At 43.7% G+C, this 22,002-nt stretch overlaps 1 protein-coding gene across 8 annotated transcripts in view; it reads right to left on the bottom strand.

The window, feature by feature from the left end:
* Positions 1-22,002, bottom strand: part of OSBPL3 (oxysterol binding protein like 3) — a 193,708-nt gene that overhangs the window by 158,748 nt on the left and 12,958 nt on the right. Inside the window, exons 2-3 of one of the 8 annotated variants that reach the window (XM_085005698.1) lie at positions 5,726-6,693; positions 1,543-5,630 (exon numbers count right to left, since the gene is read on the bottom strand). The exons of 5 other annotated variants lie outside the window; for them this stretch is intronic. The gene's annotated coding sequence lies outside the window, so the exon portion shown is untranslated. Of the gene's footprint in view, positions 1-1,542; positions 5,631-5,725; positions 6,694-22,002 lie in introns of those variants that run through there. 2 more of the 8 variants (XM_085005701.1, XM_085005705.1) reach the window with 2 other exon arrangements.

The raw sequence follows: 22,002 nt of genomic DNA, 5'->3' as shown, positions 1-22,002 counted from the left end.
CCACTGCAAGGGCAGGGACCAAACCCGCAACCTCATGGTTCCTAATAGGATTCATTAAGCACTGTGCCACGACGGGAACTCCCAAAGGATATTTTAAAACACAATGTGAACATTAAAAATAAGCTACAACCTAAACCATGACCTGAACACAAGTCAGGCACCACATCCTGTGTTGGGTGTTGGTGATTTGACAGTGGACAGGTAACAGCCCCAAAGAACTCCATCCACTCCTGGTGTGTCGTAGACTATAGCTTTAAGAATAACAAGGAATGTTTTAAAAATCCAATGTTCACTCACTTCTGAATCCATTACTGGAAACCAGAGATGGAAGTTTAAAAACCTATCAAATACCATACAGCGCACTCACTAACCTGCAGAGAAAACCCCCTGGGCCAGAGCCAGCAGCAGGCTCAGGTCAAGAGAATCTTCGTCTCCAACCAGCTGCCAGAGACACAGGCAAACAGAAAACTCAAGTGGTTTCAAGTCTGGGAATGTAGCCTTAAAAAAAAAAAAGTTTTCAGAGAAGATAAGGCAGCTTTTTTCAAATATTTGATGTGTTGCTGCATAGAAAACACCAGACGCATTCTACTTCAGAAGGTAGACCCAAGGTTTAAGGGCAAAAATTAAAACAAGTAGATTTATCTTATCATAAAAAAAAAAAAAGACCTTTCTAACAATCTGATAGCTCATAGCTGGAGCGGATTTCGGGAAATGGTGCTAAATTCCCTTATCACTCAGGAAACGTTTAGAACCTAAATGACGTCTGTCTGCAAAGTTGTGTACATTACAGAATCTGACGATGGCCTGGATGATAATTTAAGATTCCTCCTTCCAACCCTAAGATTCTATTATTCATTTTTGGAAGAGGAAGTCTCCATCTTTCTCTGAGTAGATAATCCCCAGGTTACCTATTAAAAGTCTTGGGATGCTTAATTCTACATCTTTACCTGGGTATTTGTCTGCCGAAGCCAACACTGAAGCTAGTTAGTTTCACTGAGCCCGTCATCAAGGGTGGGGAAGGGGTCAGAAGCATCTTCATTGGACAGGCATACGGGGGGACTCTGGGGATAAAAGCTTTCCTGAGATGTGTGTACAAAGTATATGGACGCAGGGAGTACCCACTGTTGCTCAGCAGTAATGAACCCAACCAGTATCCATGAGGATGTAGGTTTGATCCCTGGCCTCACTCAGTGGGTTAAGGATCTGGCAGTGCCATGAGCTGCAGTGTAGGTCACAGGTGCAATGTGGATCTGGCGTTGCTGTGGCTGTGGTGTAGGCCAGCAACTGCAGCTCTGATTCCCTAGCCCGGGAATTTCCATATGCTGTAGGCAGAGCCTTAAAAAAAAAAAAAAAAAAAAAAAGGTATATGGATGAAACAAAACAAAACAAAGACAACCAAAAAACCCCAAAGGATATGGTTTCATACGATTGAGCAAAGGAGACCAGTTATTCCAAATGGCGAAGCTGACGGAAGAGTACTTAATTGAGCAATACTCAGAAGGAGGTTTTAGACCTGACTTTCATGATCTGCCAATGACTTACCAAAAGACTCCACAAGTCGTGGTTTCTCTAGGCTGTTACTTCTTTATTTCTGCTTTGTCAGTTTCATGGTCCCACATACATTCTCCTCATGAAAACATCATGCGTCACCTCACTGCACTAGGGAGAATCAACGTTAGCAGTTTACTGTGAATCCGCCTAGAATATATTGGTCTGTTTATTTACACATTAATGGACTATTTTACATACTGTTGCATTAATATGTCCTGTAGTCTTTAGTTAAAATACATTCTGGCTATCTTTCCACAATAGGTCACAGAGACCTACAACACGGCTTCACACTATTCATCATACACTAAGTTTCATCAATTCTAGGACATGCTTTTCCCCACGTTTTAGCATCTCCAATATTAGGTGTGTCTCACATTTAATGGCCATCAGCGTTTACTTGGCAGCCTATTTTTCTTCCTTGCTGGTGCATTTTCTTTCTTAGTACTTCAGACATCAGTGATGGTCCTTACAGTGGAGAGTCTTTGATTCAGTGATACCACGGGCTTATTTGAGGTCATCAAGCCACTTTTGGTGATGGTGTTCGCCACACACCCTCTAGTTATCCCCTGTCGGACTCCCTCATGCCCAGCCATGGTGGGGAGTTCCAAGTAGGGCAGACTCAGACGGGCAGCTCCCACCGCAGGAAATACAGGTGTCTCCCTTGCTCTTCAGGGCCTTCTCTGAAGCTGGGCCCCAGCTCAGCCCAAAGGCAAGGGCAGCCAGAAGTGTGGGAGCATTAAAGGCCAAGGTTATAACCTCAATCAACCAGGGGACTATGGGGGCAGTGTACCCATGCTCTAGCATCCTAGCTTTCCAAAGGAGGAATCTGGGAGCAGAATCGAGCCCCTACTGCCTACAATTTCAGTCTTCCTAACACACTCTTTTTTTGTTTTCTTTTAGGGCCGCACCTGAGACATATGTAAGTTCCCAGGCTAAGGGTCAAATTGGACCTGCAGCTGCCAGCTTATACCACAGCCACGGCAACACCAATCCCAGCTGTATCCACGACCTAGGCCACAGTTTGTGGCAACATGGGGTCTTTAACCCACTGAGCAAGGCCAAGCATTGAACCCGCATCCTCCAGGACACTATGTCAGGTTCTTAACCTGCTGAACCACAGTGGAAATTCCCATAACACACTCTCATATTGGCTTTTCGTCCCTCCCTGCCATTCTCACGGCTCCCTCACTCTGCTTCCTGGGGTCCTTTCCAAATAAACTACCTGCACTCAACTCCCTGCTTCAGGCTATGCTCTCAGGAGAACCCCAACTAACACAGTGGTCATTTAGGTTATTTCTAGGTCTCAACTTCTTAGTCCGCAAAGTGAGAAAATGGAACTAAAGTCTCTTGCGGTTTCTATGTTCTAAGACTCCAGCCGAAGATCTGCTTTCATACATCCCAACGAGGGTGATTTCTTCAACCTAGAGCCGCAAACTGCCTTTTCTCCCTGCCGCTCAGGGATCTATCACACCAACAAGCTCTGATATTACAAGACTAAATCATTCAACTCTACGGTAAATATAGGACCAGGCCTTTCAAGTGGGACAAAGAGGAAGCGGGGACCTTTGAGAGATGCCATAGCTGGTGGGTGCTACGCTTCAAAATGATGATAACGACATTAATGAACTCACTGAGTGACAAGTCCTTATCACAGGGACACAGCCCCAGCTGGAGAGTCCGGTCTTCTTCATCTACTTAAGCAGCCCCCAGTTTTCCAGGACTCTGGCTCCAAAAGTATGTTTGTATATCAACTGCTTGATATGTGCAATTAATTTTTCCCACAGAAATGGTTATGTTCCCAAGGCAGGCCATTAATAATATTTACTCTATAAAAGCTCTAAGCACCAGGATAAAAGTTCTGGAGAAAGTATGTAACTTGACCACACACATTTATTTACCAGAGAAAATACTGAGGGAAGCAATCAAGGCTCCAGGAACAAATATTCCCCCATGGCAACACACACCGACAAAGACACAGACACACACCAACACACATACTGGTAAAAGGGGATTTCTCGAGAATCAAAATGTCTCCACTGATATTCACGTAGGTCCTTATAAGTCTTGATATCAAGATAGATTAAAAAAATTAAGCTCACCAAAACTCTCAGAGGCTAAAGCAGAAACAACGGAGTTACACATGCAAAGCCTGTAAAACTTCGTGTTCAAGGATATGAGTAAAAGGACAGAAAGAGGGCCATTCAGAACAAGTTTGCTCAGAATTAAAGTGCTTATGTAATCTGGAACTCAGATCAACACACAGGACGTTTTAAAGTCAAGGCTCAACAGCTCAACGTCAAGTTGCAAAATCACAAGAGACCAAACGAGTTGAAAAAAAAAATTCGCTTCATATTTATCTAAAGCTAAGCCTTAAACCTTACTTAACAGATCAAAGTTGCATGTACATGAAATTGTATCAAAGCCCCACAACTAATACTGGTTCATTTAATAGTGAAATCCGCCCCCCCATAAAAAGAAAGATTCCCCTAATATTTGCAAATCACCTATTTCATAAGGAGTTAATACACAAAATATATACAGAACTCATACAACTCAACTGCAAAAAAAACCAAAAAAGACTCCAATCACAAGTGCGCAGGGTACCTATATAGATATTCTTCCAAAAAAGACATACAAATGGCCAACAGGCACATGAAAAGATGCTCAACATCACTAACCATCAGGGAAGCATAAATCAAAACCACAAGGGGATATCACTCCCATCTGTCAGAATGGCTATTATCAAAAAGACAAGATATATTATCAAAAATACCAAGTCTTGGCGAGGATGTGGGGACACAGGAACCCTCGTTGTGCCCAGTCAGTAGGGCTGAATATCGGTGCAGCCACCATGGAGAACTATGGAAGTTTCTCAACAAATTAAAAACAGAACTACCATATAAGATCCAGCCATTCCATTTGTGGGTATTTATTAAAAAAAAAAAAAAAAAGAATGCTAACTTAGAAAGATACGTGCATTTCCAAGTTCAGAGCAAAGCACTGTTTCCAACAGCCAAGATATGGGAACAACCTAACTGTCCACTGATAGATGAATGGAAAAAGAAAACACCATATATGTATACAAAGCAGTATTATTCAGTCATAAAAATGAAGGAAATCTTGCCATTTGCAGCAAGTGGCATTATGCTTAGTGGAATAAGTCCGACAGAGAAAGACAAATACTGTATGAACTCACATGTGGAATTAAAAAAAAAAAAGATGAGTCCCTGGACATAGAGAACAGATTGGCAGGTGCCAGAGATGGGGAGGGGTGGGAAAAATGGGTGAAGGGGGTCAAAGGTACAAAATTCTTTCTAGTTATAAAATAAATGAGTTTGGGGAGGTAACATACAGCATGGTAACTACAGTTAATAATACTGTACTGCATATGTGAACATTGCTAAGAGAGTAAATCTTAAGAATTATCAAAAAGAAAGAAAATGACTCTCCTAACACCAGTTACTGATGATTGTGGCCTCAGGGTATAGAAAGCAGGAGAAAAATGAAGAAATGTGGGGTGTGGAAATAACTGTCAGAGAAATCAATCAAAACCTCATGCAGGAAGTTCCTGCTGTGGCTCAGCAGTAACGAGCCCCACTAGTATCCATAAGGATGTGGGTTTGAACCCTGGCCTCCCTCAGTGGGTTAAGGATCCAGTGGTGCTATAAGCTGTGGTGTAGGTCACAGATGCAGCTTGGATGTGCTCTTGCTGTGGCTCTGGTGTAGGCCGGCAGCTGCAGCTCTGATTCGACCCCTAGCCTGGGAACTTTCATGGGCCACAGGTGTGGCCCAAAAAAGCCAAAGGCCCAACATAAGGGGATCCACAGGTGATCTGTTTTCAACTTTCCTAAAAATAAAAATGCCTTTAAATAAAGGCAACTCCCTGCTCAAATGCAAAGTAAATCAATAGTTACTTTTTCAATTGTGCATAGAGGATTCATATTTAACTTCACATCCCTTCCAGTCAAAAATAGAAGGAAAAATGAATAGTAAATGCAAACCACAAAGGCCACGCAGTAATATTAAATAATATACAGAGAGTCCGTGACAATGAATGTGGATACGAAAAACACAAAATGCTTTTAGAATAGTAAATGCAAACCACAAAGGCCACGCAGTAATATTAAATAATATACAGAGAGTCCGTGACAATGAATGTGGATACGAAAAACACAAAATGCTTTTAGAGTCAGCTAAGAAATCTGGATTACAAAAGTCAGAAGACTATTGATGTTTATGACCTAAACTTTATTATCGTACACACACACACACACACACACACACACACACACACGTGCGTGCACGAGGATGTTCTGTTGTTGTCTTTTTCCCCTAAGTTCCCTAGTTTACTGACAAAGATGCACGAACTGAGCTTCAAGACACAAATACTCTTTCACATTTCTCTCCATGGAAGGACTGACCAAGAGCACGACAAAGAGGGGAAATTATCCTCGTGGTTTTGCAAGAAAAGCTCTGTATTAATTTCAGTCTAAACAGACATAAATAAACAGACAAAACGCTCTAGACATAAACCTGCTGCAAAAGCTCTCCAAAATCAGACATAACACCCACGGTACATCTTTCAGCCTGAATGAATAAACCCTTCCAACAAGACTGCCAATGGTTTCATAAAAAAAAAAAAAAAAAAAAAAAAAAAAGAAAAAAACGTAAAAGAGGATCATTTTATTCATGCATGAATGAGACTGTAGAGTGCTTTTGTGTTGTTAACAGCAACACTTCTTGGGGCTATGATTAACTGGATTATATCACCGAATAACTAACAGGAAGAACAGGCGTGAATGCAGAGGGGCCTTTCACGCTCAGAAAAAGGAGCTCGGGGGGCATGGTAGTCTTCCAACGCACTAGTCAAGAGGCACTTGAACTGCCCAGGCACAAAATTCTATTCAACAAGACCAATATTTACGTTGGGCTAGGATCAATACTGTAGACAGAATTAAAGAAAAGCATTTACACAGCGAAGCAAAACAGACGGGGTTCAACCTTTTCCTTTAGGGACAAGGAAACGAAGACGCAGCGGCCCGGTGATCCAGGTCTGCCTCGAGAATTCCCTGACCCTCAGTACAATGCACGGTAGCAGGCGGAACCTCAGGAACCCCAGAAGCTGTGGTCTCATCTTCCACTCTGAAAAATTATTTTTAGGATCCTTAAGCAAAACATGCCATGGGAGGAACTTCCAGGTGTTGCTCCACCAATAAGGAAAGCCTCAGGTGAGATCAGGTAACTAGGAATTTCCACCCAGTTCAAGGTAACTCCGGCCAGGCATCTGAATACAGACATCACTGTACGACATTCTGAACCCTGTGTATTCCATCAGCCCAAAGGAGATGATGTTTAGGTGACATCCAAGATTGCCCAGCCCTTACAATCAATCTGTAAACCATTAGCTGACTCTGTCGACAAGAGTATCAGCAGAGTTCCCAGACTGAAAGCATTTCCCCACCCACCTAATTCCCTCTGCCTCCCCAGGTCCCTGCCCCCCACCCCACCTCACCTCAAATAACTCTGCGCTTTTTGAAACGTAACCCGACCTTAAAAGATGCAAAGCTTTACCTGAGGAGTTTTGCTCCATCACTGTAATCGTTCTGGTGACCTGTCTACGGCTAGATTCTGGATCTCCGACCATTTGCCAGCTCTGCCAGGGAGTTTAGCCCCTAGCTTTCCACATCAAGCAACCCCTCCCTAGGGTTGCTTTCAAGGAAGCAGTTTCTAATTTCTAATTTCTAATTCCAGTTTCTAATTTCCCACCCCTGCAGGAAAGGTTGCTCAGAGCTTGATTTTTAAATATCACACGGTAAAGTATTGCATGGCTGCTGAATGACAACCCGATTTTCAACCTTCACCTTAAATGGGAGCTTATTAATGGAGCACTTATTATTCTCAGTAGGAAAACCAAAGAGATTCACAGGAAAAAGATGAGGTGCATCAAAAAGCTGTCCGCCTGTATTACTGATGAAGTGAGGAAGGAAGGGAGTGCGGAAGGAGGGAAGGAGAAAGGGAGGGAGGGGAAAGAGAAAAAAAATTTCCAAGTCACTTCAGACCAAGGCATAACTGAGGCCGTTTTATAAATAGTCATTGCCATCTGGTCATTGCACGCTGCTAAATGTCCAACGGTGGGAACCAGAAGGAGATCAGCGTGTGTCTCAGAGGATAACCCTTGCTACAAAATTTTAGGCAAAATAGTTCATGAAGAAAATAATCTTCGTGCTAATCAACTTCACACCAGTGACAGCCAACCCGAAACACTGTCTCAGTCAGTGGAACCGACCTTAGAACAGACTCAGAAGAAGGATCTGGGTGACAAAGGCGAGAAAAGCCCCCAAAGATCAGAGAACGCTTTTCCCTCCAAGACCTTTCTTCCTCATTCACGGTATATTCTACTGTCTTCCCCGAGACCACCGTTTTCATGCAAGCAAACAAAGGAGCTCTGGTGTGCAAATGGACAGCCTCTCAAGCCAAAACACTGCCTCAAACCCCAGGAGTCATCTAGCTGCTTGATTAAGTTAGGAAACATCTGTCTAGTCAAACACTTTGGATTAATTTTTTTTGCAAATTAAGACATCTTTAGACATGAAGTTATTATTTATTCCCTGCACCAAGAGAGAGACTAGTACTTTTTAATTCTTTCTTCATAAAGATGTCAAACATTTGCAGTCAAACCAAAATAGCTTTAGAAGTTCCACATGATGAATGTCATTACAGGTACTCATGCCAGGAATCATTTACGCTACTTGAATTCATACGAACGCAGTCACCAGAGACCCGTTTAAGCTGGGCATTTCTGCTCCAAAGAAAGGATGCAGACAAAGAGCACTCTTACCATTCCAACCATATTACTATTACTACTGTTATTATTATTATAGTTATTATTGTTATTATTATTTTTATCTTTTTGCCTTTTCTAGGGCCGCTTCCCACAGCATATGGAGGTTCCCAGGCTAGGGGTCGAATCGGAGCTGGAGCCACCAGCCTACACCAGGGCCACAGCGACGCGGGATCTGAGCCATGTCCGCGACCTACACCACAGCTCATGGCAACGCTGGGTCTTTAACCCACTGAGCGAGGCCCGGGATGGAACCCGCAACCTCATGGTTCCTAGTCGGATTCGTTAACCACTGCGCCATGATGGGAACTCCCCCACCATATTATTGCTCAGTGCTGCCTGGACAATTCTCTTACACAGACCAGAAAAAAAAAGTGGGGGGAGGGGTGCAAAGAGGCAAGTCCTGCCAATAAACTTACGTTCTACCCAAACAGCAAAAAGAACAAAAGGGGAGTTCCCGTCGTGGCGCAGTGGTTAACGAATCCGACTAGGAACCCTGAGGTTGCGGGTTCGGTCCCTGCCCTTGCTCAGTGGGTTAACGATCCGGCGTTGCCGTGAGCTGTGGTGTAGGTTGCAGACGCGGCTCGGATCCCGCGTTGCTGTGGCTCTGGCGTAGGCCGGCGGCTACAGCTCCGATTCGACCCCTAGCCTGGGAACCTCCATATGCCGCTTGAGCGGCCCAAGAGATAGCAACAACAACAACAACAACAACAAAAAAAAAAAAAGAACAAAAAACTTGGACCCTAAGCAAACAAACAAATCATTCTGCATTGAAGACTATCTTCAATTTCAAAACTGGAAAATGTTTTAGGGGGAATATGACCACCAAACTATGTTACCTAGAAAGTATAAGGATGGAAGGATTTCTTCTTTTAAAGAGCATAAGAAATATCATACTGGGTCTGATAAGAGGTCTCCCTGGCCAAGGATTCTTACTAACGACACTAAAGGGATGGGATATTTATCCCAAGGGGATGGATCAAAACAGAGTGAAAGATAAAGCAGTTGGGTTGTTAAGGAAAATGCAATTGCATCCTCCACAATCATGACTTCAAAGACCCCTGATACCCTTCGTCATCAGACGTTTCAAGAGAACGGGGATTTTTTTTTCCCAGCGCTATACATACACCTAGTACTTGATCAGTGTCTGTCACAAAAGAGCCTCTTTTGTAAATTATTATTTGATTAATACATTCAAATATATTAATATGCAGCAAGCTGCTGCAGTTGGATTCTTAACCCACCACAGCACAGCAGGAACTCCCATAAAGGCAATTCTTACCTAAACAAAAACCAGTAGACTACAGGTTCATCCAGTTCTCTTTTTTGATCAAGAAATGTAATACACATTCCTGTACTGAGGAATTTTAGAAAACACAGAAAAGTATTAAAAACATACATTGATATGACCTGTAATTCCACCATCTAGCGATAACTATTATAAACTTCTGTTGCATTCCATCCCCAAATGTTTTCTAGTTATTTATTTCCATCAAGGAGTTCACACTGTATACCAGTGATTCTACATTCCGGTGTCTCAGAAGCATTTCCCCCATTTCACACTCACACATTTCTCATTTTAACAGAATGAGGGACTGACTCAGGGTCCCAAGCATCGTTCTGGAGTCCTAGCTCTGCCATGGCCAAGTCTTGGACTCCACAAATGCCTTCACTGCTGTGGCCTTTGGGACAGCTCTGGTGACCTCTGGGGTTCACGGGGCAGTCCCTACACTTGTCCTCTTCCTACCACTCTGGAGAAAGGGCCGGTTTCCATCACCAACCTCTCTTTCTCCTGCACACACCTACATACTCTGTCTCAGCCATGTTCCCATGCGACATACACTCCCAGGGCTCCTGCCTGTCCCTCAGTTTAAAGATGCTTCTAGACAGGCACTCTCTTTCCGTGGACTAGACTCTTGCTCTGAACGTGCCAGTGGACGTCTCTTTTCTCTACCTGTATGCACTTCTTCCCACATAGATGCTCCTGGTTACTCGATTAGTCAAGTAGCATCCATCAATTACTCGGCCACTACTTCTAAGATCTCATCTCTCATATGCGCATTCCGCCTCCCACAGCGACTTCCTCTGGCCCCTCCTCATACACAAACGCAATACATTTCGTTTCATGCATCTTTTATCTCCTCTGCTGCTTCTCTCCACTTCCTTCCACAAACCCACACTGGGCCCCTTATGCTTCCAACACTCAAGCACTCTTCTGCCCCTGGGCCTTTGCACATCCTATTTCACCTCCCTATGCTGCTCCTTCCCCAGCCATTTGTGTAGTCTGTGCTTCCTCTATCTCTTCAAGCCTCTGCTCAAATGTCATCTGATCAGAGAGGCTTTTGAGGACTCCATGTGACATCAAACAGCAAACCATCCCGCCTACTTTCACATTCTCTTAGCCCTGCTTTCATGTTTTCCATGGCACTTAATATCACCTGGCATATACATTTGCTAATAATGCAAACTCCTCGAAGGCAGGCCTTTGTTCACTGCTGTATCCCTGGGACATACAGGGGTCCTGGCACATTGGCAACCCCTCCGTAAATGTCCACGGAATGAGTGTTTTTGAAAACACACAGACATCAAGGTGCCTCAGCACAGCCACTGCCGCGCAGCTCCGCACCTGTGATCACAGATTTCTTCCCACAAACTATCTGCTGGTCCCGCAGAGAAAGCCCTGCACTTGCAGCGCTGTGGTCCAACCTCCAGCTCACCAACTGGATGCACCATCTGCAAACTCTGACCGTGTGATTCCCACTTCGTATTCCCGACCACCAATAAAAAGGTCCATTTCTACCAGGCTTTGACTCAATCTTCCAGAAAAGTACTGATTGACTCCCCCAGGATGACAGCGACCCAGAGGCCAACACCTCGTATGAACTCGGGGCTCAATCCCGTCGCCTGCAAACCCAGTCCGTCATATAAAGGCTTCAGTAAAACTGCTCTGTGACTGAAATACTGCAAAGCCTGTCCCAGGGCGACCCCTGACCCAGCCTCGAGGGTACCAAACGGGATCCCAACTAACCAGCCCTTTTCTGAAATGCTGAGATATTTCCACATCTGCAGAAGCTGCCAGTGGGCAGACTATCTTATCAACGAAGGCACCCAGCCACTCAGATTAGAATATCGCTTAAAAAATTCTTCATCAGTTTTCCCTCCTCTGGCTTGATTTCCCACCTGCTTACTCCAAGTATTTGTTGTTACGAAAATGGAAAGGTAAAACACTAGAATATCTATTGCTGTTTTCATGTCTTCTCTTAACTATCAAATGAGCAATCTTCCTTTATCTGTCTTGTACATACAATGCATACATTTCTCATAGAAGGTTTTTCTGTTTACAAAGTTCGGCTCATTGTTAGAATTAAAAGTTTCAGATTCTTTGCCTTCTTCCTTGTGAATCTGGCCTTTTTTCTACATTTTGTGATCATTCCCAGCTGTCTTTTAGCTCTTAATATAATTTCTTTTATTGCTTTTTTTTTTTTTTGGCTTTTTAGGGCTGCATCCACAGCATATGGAGGTTCCCAGGCCAGGGGTCGAATCAGAGCTACAGATGCCGGCCATAGCCACAGCCATGCAGGATCCAAGCCACAGCACATGGCAACACTGGATCCTTAACCCACTAAGTGAGGCCAGGGATCAAATTCTTCCTCCTGGATCCTAGCTGGCTTCATTAACTGTTGAACCATGAAAGGAACTCCTCCTAATGTAATTCCATGTTAACAATCAAATTTTACTTTTCGGTGAAGATACACTGTTTTGTTCCTCTTTTTTTTTTTTTTTTTTAAACTCTTTCACCCCCTCAGCCATTACTTTCCTCTCATACAGCTCCTTTGGTGTGTTCAAATTCCGTTCTAAAATAGGTTCTCTTACAGTTCCTTAGTGGCTCAGCAGGGTTAAGGATCCTACATTGTCGCTGCTGTGCCTCTGGTTACTGCTGTGGCACAGGTTCAATCCCTGATCTGGGAACTTCTGCATGCTACAGGCCCAACAAAAAAAAATGTTTTTAAATAGAATTGGTTCTCTTTGTTTGGTTGTTCTACTGAATTTCTAGTTCCTGAGTTTATGGTCAGCTCCACTCATTGCAGTGCTGAGATCTTGAGCTGACCTGTTCATATTCTTTCACATTTTTTTTGTCTTTTTGCCATATCTTGGACTCCAGGCTAGGGGTCCAATCGGAGCTGTAGCCACCGGCCTACACCAGAGCCACAGCAACGCTGGATCCGAGCCGCGTCTGCAACCTACACCACAGCTCACGGCAATGCCGGATCGTTAACCCACTGAGCAAGGGCAGGGATCGAACCCGCAACCTCATGGTTCCTAGTCGGATTCGCCAACCACTGCGCCACGACGGGAACTCCCTTTCACATTTTTTTTGTTGTCCTTATTGAAGCTTTGCCCCCCCCAATATTAAATACTCAATAGAATATTCCAGCTGAGCATCAGAATAACTGCAATAAATCATATTCTATCTGCCTTGCCTGCTGCTATGAAGGTCAAATAAGACCAAGTATTACTCAAACCATTCTAGAAAGTTCCAGTGTCTATATCTGAATAGGCCCCTTGCTCCTGATAAAAGAGGAATTTAATACTCTGAAAGGAAATGCTACTGAAGCAACACAATGCACTCATGTGGTCTCTGCCGAGATCCTGGCAGAACAGACACAAAAAGAAAAAATTTGCCATCATCACCTAAGGTTTGTGAGACACAAATTCTTCCCATCAATTTAAAAAAAAAAAAAAGATTGCATTTCCACATTTCCAAAACAAACAAACCCACAGGTTGCATTATGCAAAAACTTGTCAAGCCTTTAATCACCTCCTTCTTAATGAATTTCGCCTTTTTCACTCAGCGACGGAGTTTGAAAACAAGCTCTCATCTAGACTGAACACCTTAGACTTGATTGCAGCAGGAATGCGGTACATAGGTAAAAATCCAGGTAAAAATTGCTAATAAACACTTCTCAAATCACTAAGATTCAACTGCTATTAATCAGTACTTACTCAATCAGCTTAAAAATACTCTAGTATTTTTGCCTTTTGTCCTTTTAATAAAATTCTAGTGAATGAAGGTATTCCTTAAATGACACACTCAACATTCTCAAATCTATTATAAGCCACTAAAAGATTTTGTGCCGATCGCTTAAATACCTAAGTCTCAGCTTTATCATTTGTAAAACAGAAATTAAAACTGCTTTCTCAAGTGAGGACTGCGAAGATTAAATAAAGGTATCCACTTGAAAGAATTCATAAACCCTAACAGACTATGCAAAAATATAATTGTTCGACTGCAATTCAAAGCCCTCTATGAATCTGATTTCCTAATTTTCGTGGAGGGAGCCCAGTTATTTACTTTGATTAGGTAGCACATTCACATGGTTGAAGATTCCAAAGCTGCAAAAGGGTGTCCAGTAAAAAATCCTTCATTCCTTTCTGCCAACTATCTAATTCTCCTCTCAGGAAGCAACTAATGTAATCAATCTCATTTTTTTTTCAGATGCATGTGCACTTTCCCCCAATTCTTCTACAAATGCTATCATACTATTCACTATTTTATATGTTCCTTTATTCTGGCTTAACAATATGTCTTGGAGATTGTTTCATATCCTTATGTCCATAGAGAGGGAGCTCCCCAATTCTTTTCATTGGCTGCGTGAAAAGCCACTGAATGGAGGAACCAAGATTTATTTAACGTCCTACATTCAGGGTATTTCCAATTGTTTACTGCTACAGTCTTTGCTCGTGTATGAGCATATCTGCAAGGTGCATTTCTAAAAGAATTGCTGGGTCAAAAAGCATACACATTTTCAAATCTGAAAACGACTGCCACCTTGTCCTGCATAGAGATTTGCAGCAATTTATTCTCCTTCCAGCCATAAATGGAGACCATTTCTCCACACAATTGTCAGTAGAATCTTCTGTCAAACACTATTGTTGAATCTCAGCCAATATGATTGCAAAAAAAAAAAGACATCACTGTATGTTTTAATTTGATGTCCTCGTGAGGTTTTTTTTTTCCTTTTTTGCTTGACAGTCTCTCTCTGAATAGCAAGAAAATGTATTTCTCTCCCCTTTACTTCCTGTCTCTCCCTCTGCACATCTGATGATGCAGCCATTCTGAAATGCTAGCTACTCCTCGAATGGGCTACATTTTGGGAAATGCCTATTCCTTCCACCCCTAGTCACAAAAATGTTTGACCATCAAGTTCAAAGGCATTTCAGTGTGTATGAAATGTTCCTGTATTCCTCTCAGAGGACTGAACCCTCCTTCGGGGCATTCAGGGCACAGTTTTAAAGCTTTATAATAGCATCGTTTCACTCTGCCATGTACACGTATGAGCTTCGTAAAATGTTGAGACCAAATTTTCCATCTTAGCATCCCTTACGATGCCGTCCCACCCATTCACTCACTCAATGTGAAATGAAAGAGCCAATGAGAAATTTTTAAATGTGACTTTCCAATTGCATGTGTCCTGAAACCTTCCAAAACGCTATAAATCTAGTGATGGGGATAATAAAATATAGTAACACTCTGGGGACTTGCTCCCTGGCCTAGAAGTTCATTATCACAGCTTAATTAATGCTACTGAATCCCTCGTCTAAGTTTTTTGTTTAGTGTTATTTAACACTGAAATCTTGGTTGTGACTTAATGACTGAAGAACATAAGCAAGACCAAAATGTTTCTAAAAGCAGTGTATTAATGTCCAATAAACCCATGAAAGGGGGGTTGGCTTTTTTACTAATCAAGGAAATGCAGCTTAAAAATCACAAGATAGCATTAAACATCCAACAGAATGGCCAAAATGAAAAAGGGAGAAAATGTCAGGTGTGGCTGTAGATCAACCAGAACTCTCATACACAGGCGAAGAAAGCAGTACGACCACTTTGGAAACCTATTTGGGGGAATCAGCTAAAGTCACACATATGCTAATCCTGTGTCCTAGAAATTCTACCCCTAGGTATATCATATATTCGACTTCTTTTTTAAAGCATACTTTTTTTTTTCTCAAAAAGCTATGTACAAGAATGTTGGCAGCAGCATTCATTGTAACAGCCTAAAACGGGAAAAGCCAAAACGTTTATAAACAGCAGAATGGACAGACCAAGGTATTCACACAGCGGAATTCTAACAGGGGGAATGGACAAACTACCACCAAAATGGGAGAGAATCTTACAGACCCAAAGAGTCTATCTGATTCCATTTATACAAAGCCCCAAACCAGCAAAGCTAATCTGATGGTGTTAAAAATCGGGGGGGGGGGGTGTAGGCATGGGGACCGGTGACCCCACGAGGAGGCTCCTAAGAAGCTGGTAACATCCTGTGTCTTGATCTATGTGCCTGGTACATAGATGTGTTCATCTTGAAAAAACTCATTACACGATATAATTGTGCTTTGTATAGTTTTCTGCAAGTATGGTACTTTTCTTTCTTTCTTCCTTTCTTTATGTAATTTTTTGCTTTTTAGGGCTTGCCCCTACAACACATGGAAGCTCCCAGCCTAGGGGTCAAATCGGAGCGACAGCTGCTGGCCTACACCACAGCCACAGCAACACAGGATTCAAGCTGCATCTGGGTCCTATACCATAGCTCACAGCAACGCCGGATCCTTAGCCCACTGAGTGAAGCCAGGAACCAAACCGGCATCCTCGTAGATACTAGCTGGGCTGGTTACCACTGAGTCATAGTGGGAACTTCCAAGTATGGTATGTTTCAATAAAACATTTACCTAAAACAAGATAAAAGTGGTAGGCTAAACCTCCAAAATGGAATATATTCCTTTTAAAATATCTTTCATGGCACTGTAAATGAACTATAATAAAAAAAATTTTAAATATCTTTCATGGAGTTTCCTTATAGTACATCAGGGTAAGGATCTGGCGTTGTCACTGCAGGAGCTCAAGTCACTGCTGTAGGGTGGATTCCACCCCTTGGCCTGGAAACTTCCACATGCCTCAGGTGCAGCCAAAAATAACATAAAATATAACAAAATACCTTTCATGAATAAATGTTTTTTAAACGTCATGGTGATTGTTAGCCTCTTGCAAATCCAACTGACCCAAGAGCCTACTATCAAAAAGAGAGCCAGAGAAAGCAGTTTTCAATTTCTTAAAACAATGCAGGAGTCACAGTGGTATTCAGCATGGTTTAACGGAGGGAAAAAATGAGGTGACCACAAGAGATCAGTTTCAGGGAAAAAACAGAGATTGCAGAAAAAGATGAAAAGAAACAACCTCCTCAAATTGGTACCAAAAATAACAATTACTCTTAAATGAAAAAAAAAAAAAAACCAAACAAAAAAAAAAAAAACCCAAGACTATTTATTACAACACAGATATGTGCTTTAGCACCCGGCTTCTCTCCCAATATTATTTTCAAACACTGCACAACAAAGACAGAGAGAGCACCATGGGAGTAGTAATTAATGGCAAACGCAGGTGTCTGAATAGAGGGAAACCAAGGCAAATGAAACACAAATCCTTCCACCTCATTAGTCTTCTAAAAACACCCCCATAACACAAAGGCATGCCCGACTTATGTAGAATATAAATGAATGAGAAACCCAATCAAAATGGCTTTTGTGAATCTTACCCACAGCCTGGACAAATTTTGGAGATTAAAAAATAAGGGGAAAAAAAAATGGATGGCACTGAACTAGGTGAGCAGTGCTTCAAATAAACACAGGACATGGACAAAATAAAATTAACACATAGTAAATACCATTGTCGGTGTTGATGGAGACAGATTTTTAAAAAAACTTTTCTATTTGGGAAATACAGAAATAACAGGCCATCTGAGGCTGGTGAGCAGACCCAAACACCTGTTCTCTTCTGAACTTAGCAGTAATTCATTTTTAACTTGATCTCAAAAAGGCAGTACAGCAAAGGGAAAAGACTGGAAGGCAAGGCAGCACCCAGAGAGAGGTGACTTTGCCGCCAACTTTCAACTTCCTGTCGTAAGAGGACGCACCAAAAAGATGATTAAAATTCTCGGATAACCCATAACAGTTCATGTCGTTCAAGATCCAAAACTGGTTTTGCACAGAAATGTCACTGAGGAGGCAGCCCCTCCAAAAAGAAACAAGAAAAAAGATGCAATGCTGCAAATTTTGTTTTCTCTCTCTCGCTTTTTTTTTTTTTTTAGGTCTGCACCTGCGGCACGTGGAAATTCCCAGGTGAGGGGTCAAATCAGAGCTTCAACTGCAGGCCTACACCACAGCCACAGCCACGCAAGATCCCAGCCACATCTGCCACCTACACCACAGCTCACCGCAACGCTGGATCCTTAACCCACCCACCGAGCGAGGCCAGGGATCAAACCCGCATCCTCATGGATACTGGTCGGATCTGCTTCTGCTGCGCCACACAGGAGCTCCCTGTCAAAGTTCTAATTACATTTCTTGAGCTTATCTCGCCCACCTTCAGGTAAAGGTGCTAATAAGCAGGGAAATTTGCAGAAGGTAGTTGGCAAGAAGGAAAGCAAGCAAGAGATATAAATAATCAAACTTTCACGTAAGTTTTTTTTTTTTAATCTAGAACTAATGATTCTTGGCCCCTTTTTGCTGATCTCGGTCCTGAGCAGACAGTAGCTGAGTTCACAGCCGACTGCCTACACCCAAGGATGTGGGTGGGGTGGGAGTTCTGAATGAGGCATGCGCATCGAGCGGCAGAAGAGGCACAGGACGAGAAGGCCAGAGCACCTGGCCTTGACCCCAGCTGTGTATAACCCGGGATAAACCATTTCACCTTCCAAGGTGCCTTATTTTTAAAGAGACAGGTGCAAATGGTTCTTCCACTGTGGGTGGTGACTCCGGTGGACAGTGACATCCTTTTCGTGGACCAAGACCAACATTAAAAACCTGATTCCAGGGCTCAGCAGGAATTATACAAGGTGAAGCTAGAGCACCATGCAGTGCCGGGAAGTAGGGATGTGCTCCAAAAAACTGACAATGGTGGGGTTATAGGTCAAAGGGCCACAGGCGCCAAATGAAAGGACACCTCCTGGGTGAGGCTGGAACAATTTGAGCACCAACTAAAGTCCTATTGGATCATAACTCAAAGTATAAAATACCTGTGAATCCATACTGATATAAATACTGATTAACTGAATGCATAAATAAACGGGAAGAGACAGACAACCCCGCCATGCAGAATAACACCAGGCTATGGAGAAGGTGAAAGGCAACTCCCCCCTCCTTCGGTGTGGGCTGTGGGAAGAGTAACTTTGTGGTAGGGAAAGCTGACAAATACCACCTCAGCCATGCAGTCAAGGTCAATGTGAACCGTGATAAAACACGTTGCCGCCATGCACCCTCGATACGATGTGATAAAGGGCACTTTACCTCTGCGGTCCTCCCCCCCCCGCCCCCCCAAACCCGTAACCCAAGTCTAACCGTGAGGAAAGCATCAGACAAACCCCAGTCGAAGGACATTCTACAAAATACTTGGCCAGTACTCCCCGAAACTGTCAAGGTCATCAAAACCAAGGAAAGGCCAAGAGGCTGTGCCAGCCAAGATGCTGTGCCAGCTAAGATGCTGTGCCAGCCAAGAGGAGCTGAACGAGACACGATGACTAAACATACTGTGGAAACCTGTAGGGGCTCCTGGAAGAGAAAAGGGACGTTCTGGAAAAATGAAGCAAAGCTGGATAAAGTATAGATTTAGATCCTCATTGTGTATGAGTATTGGTTCACTAACTGTGCCCCATGCACCTTACTAATCTAAGGGATTAGTAGGAACAGGGGAAACCGGGTGTGAGGCATCTCGGATCTCCCTGCACCGTATTTACAGCGTTGCTATAAATCTAAAACTGTTCTAAAATGCAAAGCTGTTTCTGTGTTGGGGGGTGAATAAAACAAACCTTGAGGGCTATAAGAGCAGGTGATCTCTAAGCCTTCACTGACCACGGAGAAGGAACACTAAAGCTACGCCAAGAAAATCTAGACGCAAGGCTTGGCTCTGCTATTTGCCCCCCTGGCAAAGTCACTCACCTTCCCCGAGGACGTCAGTGTCATTTACAAGGTTAATACCTGTCCTGCCACCTCATGAGGTTGTTTTGTTGTGAGAAGCAAAGTGTATTAAAATAACCTACCCATGTGGAAAGGCTAGGAAAAATAGGGCGGTAATGAGAACCTAACGATAACCAGAATTCTCTGATTCCTGCCCAAATCAGAGTGGACTCTGGGCTGATGGAGACTCAGTCTTTTGCCCGCTGCACCAACACTTGGGTTTTCAAAGGGGTCCCTGGACCAGCAGCACTGGCATCATGCGAAGACTTGTTAGAGATGCAGAATCGAGTCCCACCACAGATCCATGAAATCAGAAGCCCTGGGATAGGGCTCAGCAACCTGTGTTTTAATAAGCCCTGAAGATATTCTGATGCTGCTTAAGTTTAGAACCGCAGAGAAGTCAATAGGTAACGGCTGAGTCCCACTTACAGGGACCACACTCCCACAGCCAGCTTCCTGCTCAACTAGCATCACCCAGTTCTCATGCCCTTGTGGCTAATTCTCACGCCACTGCTCTGAGAAGGAAGGAAAACCAGTGCTGTCCACAGGGAGAGAGGGAAGTCCATGACACACTGAGCCTCAGCACAACTTAACTGGCTAGAGCGAGACCCAAGGACGTGGTTATTTTGCCCAACTCATCTGTGAACTTCTTAGCAATGAAGGGAAGTGACAGCATCCTCGGGGACCACATGCCACACATGTTACAGAGACCCAGACTCCAACATCCTGTCCCTCTGGTTCCTGGCACTTGGCAGACAAAGCTGTCTTAATCTGTGGGTCTTTTAATTATTTTTAATTGCAGATATATAAATACCCATCTAGGAGTTCCCACTGTGGTACAACGGGTTAAGGACACAGCATTGTCTCTGAGGGTGTGGATTTGATCTCTGGCCTTGCTCAGTGGGGTAAGGATCCAGTGCTGACCCAACGTGCAGCCTAGGTGGCAGATGCAGCTCAGAGCCCATGTTACCCTGGCTGTGGCGGAGGCCGGCAGCTGCAGCTCTGATTCAACTCCTGGGCCCGGGAATTTGCATATGCCACAGGTGGGGCCGTAAAAAGATGTAAAAATAAAATAAATAAACACCCACCTACATGTACCTATGAAAATTAGACCTTTCGATGCCAGAGAACAAAAGAGGCTCCTAGGCCTTTAATCAAGGAACAAATGATGCAGAACTGAAAATAACAAGTTGGAATGCTCCACCAGCCCTGGGATCAAGGACTAGAAAAACAGGAGTTACAAGTCAGGAGTGCGATGTGCTAGCAGGTTGGCATGAAGAAGTCCATGCCACCCGTTTTCTGAATCATTTTAGGCCACAGCCATCATCCTGTTCCTGACACCTCATTATTGGTATTATCCTGAATGATACACACACAACAAACAAGGCAACACTGGGCTAGAGAAAGACTGAGCTGAAAGCCTCGTGAGGGTGGAATTTTATACTGTTTGCACACGTCTATTTGCAAGGTGAAAGAACGGCTGGTACAAACACAGCGTCTCTCCAAAGAACCGAGGCAGGATTGGCATGTGTCTTATGAGACAGGAATGTTCAGTCTTAGCTTACGTCATAAATCTTATACATAAAAATTTATGTCAACAAATAATCCTTCTCTCATTCACCTTGACTTTCCTTATCCCCCACCACAGTCAGCTGGGAAATACAGCCTCCATCCCATAATTGACTGACAGATAAAAGGAAGGAAGATGCCATAGGCCAGCACGCAGGCAAATGCAGGTGGAGTCAAAACCCCACGGAAGAGTGAAGTGGCACTGGCAGTCCCTGTTGGGGGACACTCTGAAAACCTGTCACCCCAGGCCATTGCCATAATCTGTCCCAAAGTTGATGGGACTCTTTCCCGTCTCCTACCGCCCTTCCTCCCCGCCAGTGAACACACAGGAAGGGCTCCAGTAATAACAACATTTTGCATGTGACCACCAGCCAAAGTGACGAGCCCACATTCCCTCCTACTTCACACGGCTCTGAGCGGCTCATGGCTCCTCTTCTGCCCGAACCGCCTTGACCTTTCAAACTTGTCCACACTGCAGGGTCCTGCTCTACTAACATCCCTCCCAGCGGCCCTCCCCCACTCACGGGCGATCATGGGAAGAAGACACCCCCCCCCAAAGACAAGCTGTGGGCATTAAACCAGGCGATGGCCTCTCAAAAGGTACTGAACAGAGGCTCACTTTTTTTTTTTTTACTTTTTACGGCCACACCCAAGGCATACGAAAGTTCCCAGGCTAGGGATCAAACTGGAACGGCAGCTGCCAGCCTACACCACAGCAACACTGGATCCACGCCACATCTGCGACCTACACCACAGCTCACAGTAATGCTGGATCCCTAACCCAATGAGTGAGGCCAGGGATTAAACCCACATCCTCCTGGATAGTAGGTGGGCTCATTCCCGCTGAGGCTCAATGGGAACTCCTACCTACAGCTATTTTATACTCTGCGTATTCAATAAGCAACGTGTTTGTTTTCTTTGCACAGTGATATGAAAAGCTTCCTCTGTTAGATTCTTTTCACCTCCCCTGTAACATTCCAGCACCTGTGGCCCTTTGGAACTGCAGTCTTGCTCTATGTGGTTTTTCATTTCCA

The sequence above is a fragment of the Sus scrofa genome, chromosome 18, assembly GCF_054392235.1.
Source record: "Sus scrofa isolate SSC_HxYL_T2T_F1_AM1 chromosome 18, Sscrofa_HxYL_maternal_Yorkshire_Landrace_v2.0, whole genome shotgun sequence".
NCBI lineage: Eukaryota > Metazoa > Chordata > Mammalia > Artiodactyla > Suidae > Sus > Sus scrofa.
This window is presented reverse-complemented; position numbering and strand designations above follow the sequence as displayed.